This window comes from Lactuca virosa, chromosome 5, assembly GCF_052849685.1.
Source record: "Lactuca virosa cultivar CGN04683 chromosome 5, Lactuca_virosa_CGN04683_v6, whole genome shotgun sequence".
Lineage (NCBI taxonomy): Eukaryota > Viridiplantae > Streptophyta > Magnoliopsida > Asterales > Asteraceae > Lactuca > Lactuca virosa.
The window spans coordinates 282,965,438-282,978,305 of record NC_136430.1 but is presented as its reverse complement, the minus strand read 5'-3'; positions in this window follow the sequence as shown (position 1 = coordinate 282,978,305).

Genomic DNA, 12,868 nt, shown 5'->3' with positions numbered 1-12,868 from the left:
ATATTGTTGTGTATGATTTGATGAGTAAATAGTACAAGAATATAATTCAAAGTTTATATGTTCCTTTTTCCCTAACAGGAAGAGCGATATCTTGGGCCCCTCGATGATTTTGTGTTGACTTATGTGTCGGGCCCGGTCAGGACTGAATTGATGTGTTCAATTAAATTCTATGTCATAAAAATCACAAATTGGGAAACAAATTATTGGACAATGAGAATGATTACGTTCCATGTCTTTGTCCACACGATATCATGAAGAACGGAGGATTATATAATCCCTAATCTAAAGGACGTGTTATTGACTGAGTCAGAGTTCAACAGCAGCTTTTGAGAGCTAAGATTGCTAAGTCAGATTCTGAAGTTACATTGGTAGTTATAGTTATTAGACTTATCCACGTGGGAGATTTTTAACTTAGGTGTCTAAGCCCATAACTATATTTGGTATATACTTGATCTGATACTAGCATGGTCCTTTTGGGTTGCCTTCACCATAGCAACTTGATACGATGACTTATGGAGAAAGAGGTTGATAAATGATTTATTAATATATTATAAGAATAATATATTAATTGAGAAGTCATATTATTTAATTAGTATTAATTAGAAATTAATTTCAAATTAATTTTGGGATTAAAGGAACTGATTAAAAGTAAAGGGACTAATATTGCAAATCATTGATAGTTGCAATTAGGGCTGATGGACTCCTTAAGGAAGGAGTGGACGAAATCTATGGGAAGCCCATAGAGATTTCACCCAAGCTCTTCTAGAAGGTATCCATGGACTACTTAAGGCCTAAGCAATCAGATTAGGGTTTCCACCTGAAAAAAACTCTAGCAGCCTCAGCTATATAAGGAACCCCTTGGTATACCATTTTCGGCCCAATGCATTCTAAGAGAACCCTAGCTGAAAATTGAAGAGCCTCCATCACCTTTCTCCTTCATCCTTTTCTAGTGGTGTTTGTGACTCCATTAGAGGTGCAACGCTTGGGGCACTAAGCTCTTAGAAGTCAAGATCAAGCAAGGAAAACTTGATATTACTAAATAACAAGAAAGGTATTCTTCTAACCCTAATAATATATACATTTCTATTTTATATATACTAGATCTAGGGTTATTTCTTTATAAATTTTAGTTGCATGTATAACTTGATAAAAACCTAGATCCAAAGCAATTAGGGTTGCATGTACACATAGGAATGTAGATATGCTTATGACCCATCATTTTTAATATCATTCTAACATCTATAAATGGATCCTTGGTGGTTTTATTTTTGAAATATACTCGATAATAATGTTGTTAAGTTTAATCTTCCGTTGTCTGCATTTTATGAAAAATATCTTATATTTTGTAAAAAAAAGCCATAAACACCTCCCTCCAATCCACAACAATCCCTTCCCATCAGCTCGCCTTTACCTTAACCGATCCCATCAGAAGACAACATTTCTGCCAGATCGCCCGAATTGATCCTATCCAAAGATATCCGTCTTGTTAGCCTTCATCAAAGCTCGTCATTATCACCAACTCCACCACCTAACCCTCCTCCACCCATATCTATGGGAATCCCAGGATTCATTATAGCCAAGGCCATAATTTTTAAGCCTAAGCATCATCTGATTATCTCTAATGTTCATGATCAACCATTACGTTGTGATCTCTTTGCGTCTTGGTATCACACTCACCATTCTAAAGCCGTGGGCTCTATTGTGTGGTTAAAGGCTATGCCAACCGAAATTCACAACCTTCATTTAAATCATATGTAGACGCTGGTTCCACCACCCGACGAGGACAATCTTGTGGCTTATAAACGATTGTTTTCTAAAAAAATCTGTGCTGATGTTTTCGTTCAAAGGCACAAGGAACGATTAGTTGCATAAGGATACAACCATGTTCCATGTATTGATTTTTCGCACATGTTCAATCCCATTGTAAAAGCATCTACTATTCGTGTGGTGTTATCCTTCGTGGTCATCAATGATTGGCCTTTGCACCAACTTGATGACAATAATGCCTTCCTACATGGCCCATAGAGTGATGCGGTCTACATGCAACAACCGCCAAGGTTGTAAGGGTCAAGGACCCGTTGTAATATGTCGAAGACTTAAGTTTATTTTACAAGGCATATTTTGTAACGAGGCGTACTGTTTTAGTCCTTGTAATTTTTTTTGTGCTTTCATGTTTCCTATAAATAGGGACATTACTTAGAGTTAGATAAGAGTCTCGTACGAACTTGTCTTCTTTCTCTCTGTAACATTTGAAAGCATAATAGAGCTGAAACCAGATCATATTTACATCTCGTGTTCAAACTACATTTTCGTTACTCTGATTTGTTAGATTCTCGATTCTTCACTTCATCAATTGGTATCAGAGCAGGAATCATAATCTGCGATCTGATTTTCACTCTGATTCAAAAGGTTTTTGAATCAAATTTCTGGTTCAAAAAGTTCCGCACCTTTTGACGTGAAAAAGCGTTCTAGATCTTCAGTTGTGATTTGATTCTGCAACTGATTTGTTGAATCGAGTGTTCTACTTGATATCATTGATCAATTCAGCAATTTGCTTTCATATTCTCTTTGATTTCTCAAAAATTCTCAAAAATTTTCTTCCGTACATCAATGGCAAACTTCAATCTCAACTCGATGACTTCATACTCTCATCTGCTAGGATCCTCAACTAAGATTCCTATGCTCATTCCGGAATACTATGATCAGTGGTCTGATCGTATGCAAGATTACTTGAATGGACTCGATGAAGAGCTTTGGTCTTGCATCTCATGGAATGTTACTCTTCCGACGAATCTTCAACCAATTGGATCTTCGTCTGGTATTACGAGTGTTGTTGCTCAAACTGATCGAATGAAGAAACTTGAAAAACGATGCATAAGGGAGTTACGCGGTGCATTGCCTCCAGTTGTGTATAACTATGTTAGAACTTGTACAACTGCAAAAGAAATCTGGAATAATCTCAAAGAAAAGTTTCAAGGTAGCGAGAAGACGAAAATCAATTTAGTTAAGCACTGTTTGATTGAGTTGAAGGATTTCAAGCAAAAAGATGGTGAAACAATTGAAAGTTACTATGATAGGCTGAACGAGCCGATTTACAAATGCAATCGTTATGGAATCACGAGATCAGCTATGGAATTCAATCTTACCTTTGTTATGGGACTCCGTAAAGAATGGAGGAGTGTTAGGATGATGGTGAAAAATCAACATAGTTTCGACACATCTTCTTTGAATGATTTGTACAATCAACTGAAAACTCATGAAAGTGAAGTAAACAAAATGGCAGAAGAGTCGAAGCTTAGTCTGGGAGGTCCATTAGCACTTGTCTCTAAAGTCTCTGAAAAGGAAGCAGTCGAAAAAGGTGATTCTGATGATGAAGAGGGGTTTATCATGAATTCGGATGATGAGGCAATAGCTTTTTACTCAAACAACAGAGTCAAAAAGTTTTTCAAGAAACCGTTTAATCCAAAGGTGAAGCAAAGTGAGGGAAAAGGAAGCTTCGTGAACAAGGCTGCAGGAGAGGAGAAGAAGAAGTATGAGAAGAATGATGGGAAGGGTGCTGAGGAGAAGAAAGAGAAGAAACTGAAAGGAGATTCTGGTATGGATTGTCATTATTGCAACGGAGCAAATCATCTAGCAAATGATTGCATGCTTCGTAAGAAGGATGAGAAAAGGAATAGGGTAAAAGACAAAGCGTATTATGAGGAGAGGTTGGAAGAAGTGCGTACGAAGGCGAAAATTTTGTCTTTGGTGGCTCAAGGTGAAAAGGATAATGATGGCACGTATCAAATTTGGTCTTCGGGCTCAGACGATGAAGAAATGCGTAATCCTACGCATGGAGCCATGTATGCGAAGCTGGAGGAAGATTCAGACGAAGAGGTGACAGACTGATGCTTTGTGTCGAAATCTGCTGATAAGTCTCCAATGACAACTAAGGTACGTAATATTCTTCAATCTTTCAATATTCCTTTAAGTGCATATGATTCTGATCTAATTGCTTTTCAGGATACTGTTGCTTATTTCGATGCTTTGGTTGTATCTACTAGCAATGAGGCTAAGAAATCAACTTCTCAGTTGATAGTAGTTCAGAAGAAGTTAGATGTCAAGAAAATAAAAATAGAGAGTTTAGAATTGCAAATTACGAATATTGTGTGTGATAGAGATTCGTTGTCAAGTGATGTAAAACTCTTATTAGCTCAACGAAACATATATTGTAACTCTGCTAAACGACTCTATGGCAAATTAACTGCATTGCATCATTTGTGTGAAATTAGCAAGGAGCAACATAGGAAATTATTACCTTTTCTAGCATATGAGAGAGCGAAGGTTGATAATATTTCGTATGATATTGAGAAAAATATTGCTGAGTTTGACAAAATTCCTGATGATAGATATGCTTATGGAATTGTCAAAATTGACAAATGTCTTGATTCAAGTGAATTAGTTAACATTGTGAATGATACTTTGACAAAATCAAAACAAATCAAAATTTTGAAAAAGACTGAGACTTCAACATCTAATTCTCAATCTAATTTTGCCGATATTGAAGATAACTCTAACAATATTAGTGAAATTAGTGATATTGAGGATGTTGATTGCTCTCAATTGTCTATCATTAATGTTGCATCAAAATGTAAAGGAAAAGAAAAACTTAAGGATTTGGTGGTTAAGATTGACAATGACAAACCTTCAACTTCGAAAGTTTGTGATCTTGATTTTGTGGATATCCGAGATAGTCAAACGGATAGCAGTGATGATGAAAATGATGAAGACGATTCGCTCAAAAAGGTCTCATCAAACAAAGATTCGAAAGAAACTAAAATTCCACGTGTTGTTGTTGATCAAGAGTTTGGGGACACTGAAAGCTTCGACAATGTTTTGTCTGAAAAAGGAGCCCATTATTTGGAGACAAATCAAGTGGTGTATCCAACTTTCAAGTGTACAGATGATGTTGTTTTCCAAATCAAGTGGTTCTCACTACTGGAAATGTTGAAAACATTAAACCAGAATTCAATAAAATGGTCAAAGATGACAACAAGAAAACAACAGACGAAGGATTCTTTTCAAATCAAAGCACTGTCGAAAATAATCTCACAAATAATTCGTATGTTTTTCAAAGACAAAAACCACAACGCAAATGGGTTGAAAAATCGAATGTGGCAAAAGAAGTAACAAAAGAGGTTGTTGTGGAAAATGAAATTGTTGTCAAATTAAATTCCAAAGAATTTAAAGAACAAATTGACAAGTTTTTAAAAGAAAATGCAATTTCAAAAAGGCAAGCTTGAAAGAAGATTTTTTGGCAAACTGTGGAGTCTCGAAAGAAACAAAATGGTTAGACAATGAAAACGACTGAAAACACAAAGACTAAATATGTTGAGAACAAGTCTTCAAATTCAGTACTTTATTCAGATAAAAAGAAAAATCCCTCTCAAACAAATAAAACTAATTCTGAATTTTCACCAAAAACAAATTCTTCGAAAGTTCCAAAAACAACGTTTTCCAAAGATAACAAAAATAACTCCAAAAGTGTTCAAAATCAACCCTCCAGACAACGATTTTCTTCTAATCCACAAACAAGATTTTCTCAAACACCAAAACATCACAATCGCATTTCTCAAATACAAGTGTTGGAAACAATGATGGAAGTCGATATGCAATGGCATTTCGTCCTCAATCAAATGTTGATTTCTTCCTAGAAAAACCGAAATTTTCAAATCCTTCAGGAAAACAAACATTAAAAGTTTCGTACACAAAAGGGTTGTCTCGTGACAAAAACATCGATCATTGGCTTGAAGGAAAAGGACGAATGTATCAGTCAAGCAAATACTCTCAACAACAAATTCATGAAGCTTATGAGAAGTATGTGAATACTTCGTAAACTGAAAGTTCATCTTCAAAAGATTCGAATGTTTCGGTAAAAACTTGGCAACCGGTTTCGAAAGAAAAGCATGTTCATACACAACCTAAAAAGACGAAGGCATGTGGCAGTGACAATCCCAAACTAACAAAGACTTATGTTTCTGTTCCTTTACATAGTGATGTGGACTTAATTGATAGTCTCAAAACTAAAGTTTGTGATTGGGTTAAAGGTTCTGCATTTCATTCTATTTTCAGAACTATTTTCCAAGGACCCAAACGGCCTTGGGTACCTAAATTCATTCATTGATCGCAGGTGCTATGTGACGAGCAATATGATGAGAAATGGTATACCGATAGTGGTTGCTCACGTCACATGACTAGACGAAAGGAAAATCTGCGAGACTTTCGAAGCTTGGAAAATCCAGGTGTTGTGAAGTTCAGAAACAATCATAAATGTCAAGTGAAAGGCTATGGGAAAGTAACGAATGGACAGTCTACTGTAAATCGCGTTGCTTATGTCGAAGGTCTGAAACATAATTTGATAAGTGTTTCACAACTTGTTGTGGGCACTGGCAATCAAGTTGTGTTTAACGAAGAAGGGAGTATTATCTCAAAGGTTTAAACGAACGAAGTGTTGCTGAATTCAAAACGTTATGGCGATATGTTTATTCTTGATCTAAAACCAATCATCGGCAAACCCTCAGTGTGCTTACTTTCGAAAGCTTCCTCTGACATCAGCTGGGTACGACATCGACGTTTATCACATTTAAACTTTCGAAATTTGAATAAATTTGGTTGTTGATGATCTTGTTCGAGGTTTACCTGTACTAAAGTTTGACAATGATACCTTATGGGCAGCTTGTGAACAAGGGAAACAAGATAGGAAAGGACATCCAATTGTGATAGATTCGAAAATTGTGGAACCGCTGGAACTTCTTCATATTGACCTTTGTGGACCATCAATTGTTGAAACTCTCAACAAGAAACGGTACATTTTGGTTATTGTTGATGATTTTTCTCGATTCACTTGGGTGTATTTTCTCAGGTTAAAATATGAAGTCGCTCAAACAATGATTGATTTTATCAAGAAAATTGAGATGAGTTTGAATCGAAAAATCAAAAGTGATAATGGCTCTGAGTTCAAAAACAATATGTTGGATTCGTACTTAATCGAGAAAGGGATTTCGCATAACTTTTCATCAGCATATACACCACAACAAAATGGTGTAGTTGAACGAAGAAACAGGTCACTTTGCGAAGCAGCCAGAACCATGTTAACATATGCGAATCTTCCTCAAAATCTATGGGCAGAAGCAGTGTCCACAACATGTTTTACTCAGAATCGTTCTTTCATTCATCGACGTTTTAATATCACACCGTATGAAATTATCAATAACCGAAAACCAAATGTTAAATTCTTTCATGTGTTTGGTTGTAGGTGCTTTATAATGAATCTCAAGGATAATCTTTCGAAATTTCAAGCGAAAACTAACGAAGGATTATTTTTGGGATATTCTCACAACTCGGTGGCATACAGGGTGTTGAATAAGCGTACACGGAAAGTCGAAGAGACATTCAATCTTACCTTTGATGACTATTATGTTAAACAAGTTGAAAAGCAATTCAAACAAAAGCCAATTATTAATGCATCAACAAATGAATATGAAATTTTGAATTCATCTGATTTTGATTATGATTTAACTTTTTGGTATTCCTGACAGGGCTGTGGATGTTGAAGTTCATGCGAATGATAATTATCACTCTGAATCTTCGAAACATACTGATGACCTAAATATTCCTCAAACTCTTGCTGATAGGATTTCAACAACGAATTCTCCAGAAGTTGGCGAAAGAATGTATAATAATCTAGTGGAGGGGGAGCACTTGGATTCGAATACTCTGGTTGAGGGGGAGAATTCTTTCGAGGGGGGGAATGGGAGAATGGATGAAGTTGTTGAGGGGGAGCATCTTGTTGAGGGGGAGCATCAGCATGATAATTCTGTCGAAAATAGACATAATGATGATGATGAGACGATAAGTCTTGATCAAAATGATGAATTTCACGAAATTAATGATAATCTTTCCGTCGTAGGATCTGAAAATGAAGAGATGTACGAAGATGCACCTTTGGAATTTGATCCGGCATTTCCACCGTTAGAGAAATGGACAAGGACTCATCTGAAAGATCAAGTCATTGGGAATCCTCAAGATGGAGTATTAACAAGAGCGCAAATTCGTGCAAAGAATGAGGTATTAAATACTCATCAAGAATTTTGGATGTTCAATATTTTCATCTCGAAAATTGAACCAAAAACATTTAAGGTTGCAATGGAACACTCAGATTGGGTTGTTGCAATGCAATCCGAACTAGCTGAATTCGATAGAAAAAAGGTTTGGAGATTAATTCCTAACCTGAAAATGTTTCGATTGTCGGGTTAAAATAGATTTTCAAAAACAAAACCGACAAGGATGGAAATATTGTACGAAATAAAGCACGACTAGTTGTAAAAGGATATTCGCAACAAGAAGGGATTGATTATGAAGAAACCTTTGCCCCTGTCGCAAGACTCGAGGCTGTTCGAATATTTTTAGCTTATGCAACTCACAAGGATTTCGATGTATATCAAATGGATGTGAAATATGCTTTTCTCAATGGTGAACTTGAAGAAACTATTTACACTGAACAACCTCCAGGTTTCGTAAATGAAGTGGATCCTGATCATGTGTACATTTTAGATAAAGCTGTATATGGGTTAAAACAAGCACCAAGAGCATGGTATGAAACTCTTACCAGTTTCTTAAAGCAGTCGAAATTTAAACAAGGATCAGTTGTCCCCACATTATTTCGAAAGAAAGTTGGGAATCATCTAATACATGTTCAAATTTATGTCGACGATATTATTTTTGGCTCTACTGACCCTGCTTTGTCTAGTGAATTTGAAAATTTGATGAAAAGCCAATTCGAGATGAGCATGATGGGTAAAATCAATAATTTTCTTGGCATAAACATTTATCAAAGCAGAGAAGGCATTTTCATCAATCAGGAAAAATATACAAGGAATTTGCTCGAAAAGTTTTGAATGACAAATAGCACGAAGCTAAGAGTACCAATGGCGGTTGGCACAAGGCTATCCCCTTCGTTAGAAACGCCTGCGGTTGATCTTACCTTATACAGGAGCATGATAGGTTCATTGCTTTATCTTACTAAAAGTAGACCTGATATCATGTTTTCTGTATGTAATTGTGCTAGGTATCAAGCAAATCCACGAGAACCACATTTAACTGCTGTGAAGAATATCTTTCGTTATCTCAAGGGAACAATTTTGTTAGGATTGTGGTATCCTTCGAAATTAGGATTCTTTATTTAGGCATTTTCAGATGCAGATCTTGGAGGGTTTAGTTTGGATCGAAAAAGCACAAGTGGTGGTTGTCAATTTTTGGATGGAAAGTTGGTTAGTTGGCAGTCGAAGAAGCAGACGTGTGTTTCGATTTCTACTGCTGAAGCTGAATATGTTGCAGCTACTGCTTGTACATCACAAATTATCTTGATCCAGAGTCAGTTGAGAGATTATGCCATTAATATGAAAAATATTCCATTGTACTGTGATTCTCAAAGTGCTATACGCATTTGTCATAATCCAGTACAACATTCGAAAACAAAACATATTGCTCTTCGTTATCATTTTATCAAAGATCATGTGGAAGATGGCAACATTGAAGTCCATTTTGTAAAGACAACTGATCAGGCTGCTGATATTTTTACAAAAGCTTTGGATGAAAAATCATTTGTTCGAATTTTGATAGGATTGGGAATGATCGAAGCAAGTTCAGTTCCAGGAATGATTTCGAATGTATAACAACAAAGTGTTATACAAATTTGTCGATTCAGAGGCCATCATGATTCATTCAGAGGCTTATAGTATTAACCATTAAGAGGTTACTGTTCATAGTCAACGCTTCGACACCCTTCGACTTCGTCACATTCAACATTTTGGTTTGGGGTAACACTTTTCGTTAGTTTGTCAAATTTTCGTCTGTTTCTCAAAATTTTCGTTAGTTTGTCATATTTTCGTCTGTTTGTCAAAATTTTATTTTCGAAAAATCAAAACTACAAAAAGATTTTATTTTGTTTTGTTATTTTTCTTTCGAAAAATAAAAAACAAAATCCAAAAAGATTTTCTTTTGTTAATTGTTCTCTTTTTCAAAAAACTTCCAAAAACACAAAAATATTTTCTTTCTTTTCGAAAAATCAAAAATATCAAAAAGATTTTTGTTATTTTTTTCTTTGTCTTTTCTGTGTACAGATTTCACGAAAGTTATCCAAGGGTCAAGCTTGAGTTTCTAAAGGAAGGTACAATTTCGACAACTTTGTACTAGGTAGACTGTCCCTAGAAGCATGTTGCAGCATGTCGACCCAAGCCTCCAAAGACTCAATGTGTGTGTTCGAAAGCCTTAATGAAAATTTTCATACGAAAATTTCTTCCCAAATTAGGCTTATATTCACATTAGTCAAATGAGCTAAGTTACTCTTCTCAAATGAGTTAAGAGTTGTCTGTTTGGTCCAATAACAACAGAGGTACAATTGTTTTCGTGAACCAATCTTTTTCATCACAAAGTTCAAACACATATCACACACCATGACATATGTCCGAGAGGTCACCGATCAAACTAGTCATGACTTAGGCATATCAAAAATCTGTGTTAATGATCTAACATCATGAGACCGTGATGGAAGTGAAACCCAACCTTCCGAACTCATATAAGGAATTGACAGGGAACCTTGTTCCAGTTTTGACGAAACATTTGTTTCAGTACCACTATTCGAAACTCCAAATCATATTCATTTCTTATGTGTGGTCTTGATCAAACTATCGAAGCCCATGATGTTTGTTACCCAACAGGATCCAGTCTAATTTTTTTTTTCATAAATATGATTTCCATGTGAGTTTCATTTGCTTTCTATGTCACTTTCAAAATAAATCAAAGCATACTTGTCACTGACTACACTGGTCAAACAGGTCATTTCGGTTACAATTACTCAGAATCGTTCTTTCATTCATCGACGTTTTAATATCACACCGTATGAAATTATCAATAACCGAAAACCAAATGTTAAATTCTTTCATGTGTTTGGTTGTAAGTGCTTTATAATGAATCTCAAGGATAATCTTTCGAAATTTCAAGCGAAAACTAACGAAGGAGTATTTTTGGGATATTCTCACAACTCGGTGGCATACAGGGTGTTGAATAAGCGTACACGGAAAGTCGAAGAGACATTCAATCTTACCTTTGATGACTATTATGTTAAACAAGTTGAAAAGCAATTCGAACAAAAGCCAATTATTAATGAATCAACAAATGAATCTGAAATTTTGAATTCATCTGATTTTGATTATGATTTAACTTTTTGGTATTCCTGACAGGGTTGTGGATGCTGAAGTTCATGCGAATGATAATCATCACTCTGAATCTTCGAAGCATACTGATGACCTGAATATTCCTCAAACTCTTGCTGATAGGATTTCAACAACGAATTCTCCAGAAGTTGGCGAAAGAATGTATAATAATCCAGTGGAAGGGGAGCACTTGGATTCGAATACTCTGGTTGAGGGGGAGAATTCTTTCGAGGGGGAGAATGGGAGAATGGATGAAGTTGTTGAGGGGGAGCATCTTGTTGAGGGGGAGCATCAGCATGATAATTCTGTCGAAAATAGACATAATGATGATGATGAGACGATAAGTCTTGATCAAAATGATGATTTTCACGAAATTAATGATAATCTTTCCGTCGTAGGATCTGAAAATGAAGAGATGTACAAAGATGCACCTTTGGAATTTGATCCGGCATTTCCACCGTTAGAGAAATGGACAAGGACTCATCTGAAAGATCAAGTCATTGGGAATCCTCAAGATGGAGTATTAACAAGAGCTCAAATTCGTGCAAAGAATGAGGTATTACACTGAACAACCTCCAGGTTTCGTAAATGAAGTGGATCCTGATCATGTGTACATTTTAGATAAAGCTGTATATGGGTTAAAACAAGCACCAAGAGCATGGTATGCAACTCTTACCAGTTTCTTAAAGCAGTCTAAATTTAAACAAGGATCAGTTGTCCCCACATTATTTCGAAAAAGTTGGGAATCATCTAATACATGTTCAAATTTATGTCGACGATATTATTTTTGGCTCTACTGACCCTGCTTTGTCTAGTGAATTTGAAAATTTGATGAAAAGCCAATTCGAGATGAGCATGATGGGTAAAATCAATAATTTTCTTGGCATAAACATTTATCAAAGCAGAGAAGGCATTTTCATCAATCAGGAAAAATATACAAGGAATTTGCTCGAAAAGTTTTGAATGACAAATAGCACGAAGCTAAGAGTACCAATGGCGGTTGGCACAAGGCTATCCCCTTCGTTAGAAACGCCTGCGGTTGATCTTACCTTATACAGGAGCATGATAGGTTCATTGCTTTATCTTACTAAAAGTATACCTGATATCATGTTTTCTGTATGTAATTGTGCTAGGTATCAAGAAAATCCACGAGAACCACATTTAACTGCTGTGAAGAATATCTTTCGTTATCTCAAGGGAACAATTTTGTTAGGATTGTGGTATCCTTCGAAATTAGGATTCTTTATTTAGGCATTTTCAGATGCAGATCTTGGAGGGTTTACTTTGGATCGAAAAAGCACAAGTGGTGGTTGTCAATTTTTGGATGGAAAGTTGGTTAGTTGGCAGTCGAAGAAGCAGACGTGTGTTTCGATTTCTACTGCTGAAGCTGAATATGTTGCAGCTGCTGCTTGTACATCACAAATTATCTAGATCCAGAGTCAGTTGAGAGATTATGCTATTAATATGAAAAATATTCCATTGTACTATGATTCTCAAAGTGCTATACGCATTTGTCATAATCCAGTACAACATTCGAAAACAAAACATATTGCTCTTCGTTATCATTTTATCAAAGATCATGTGGAAGATGGCAACATTGAAGTCCATTTTGTAAA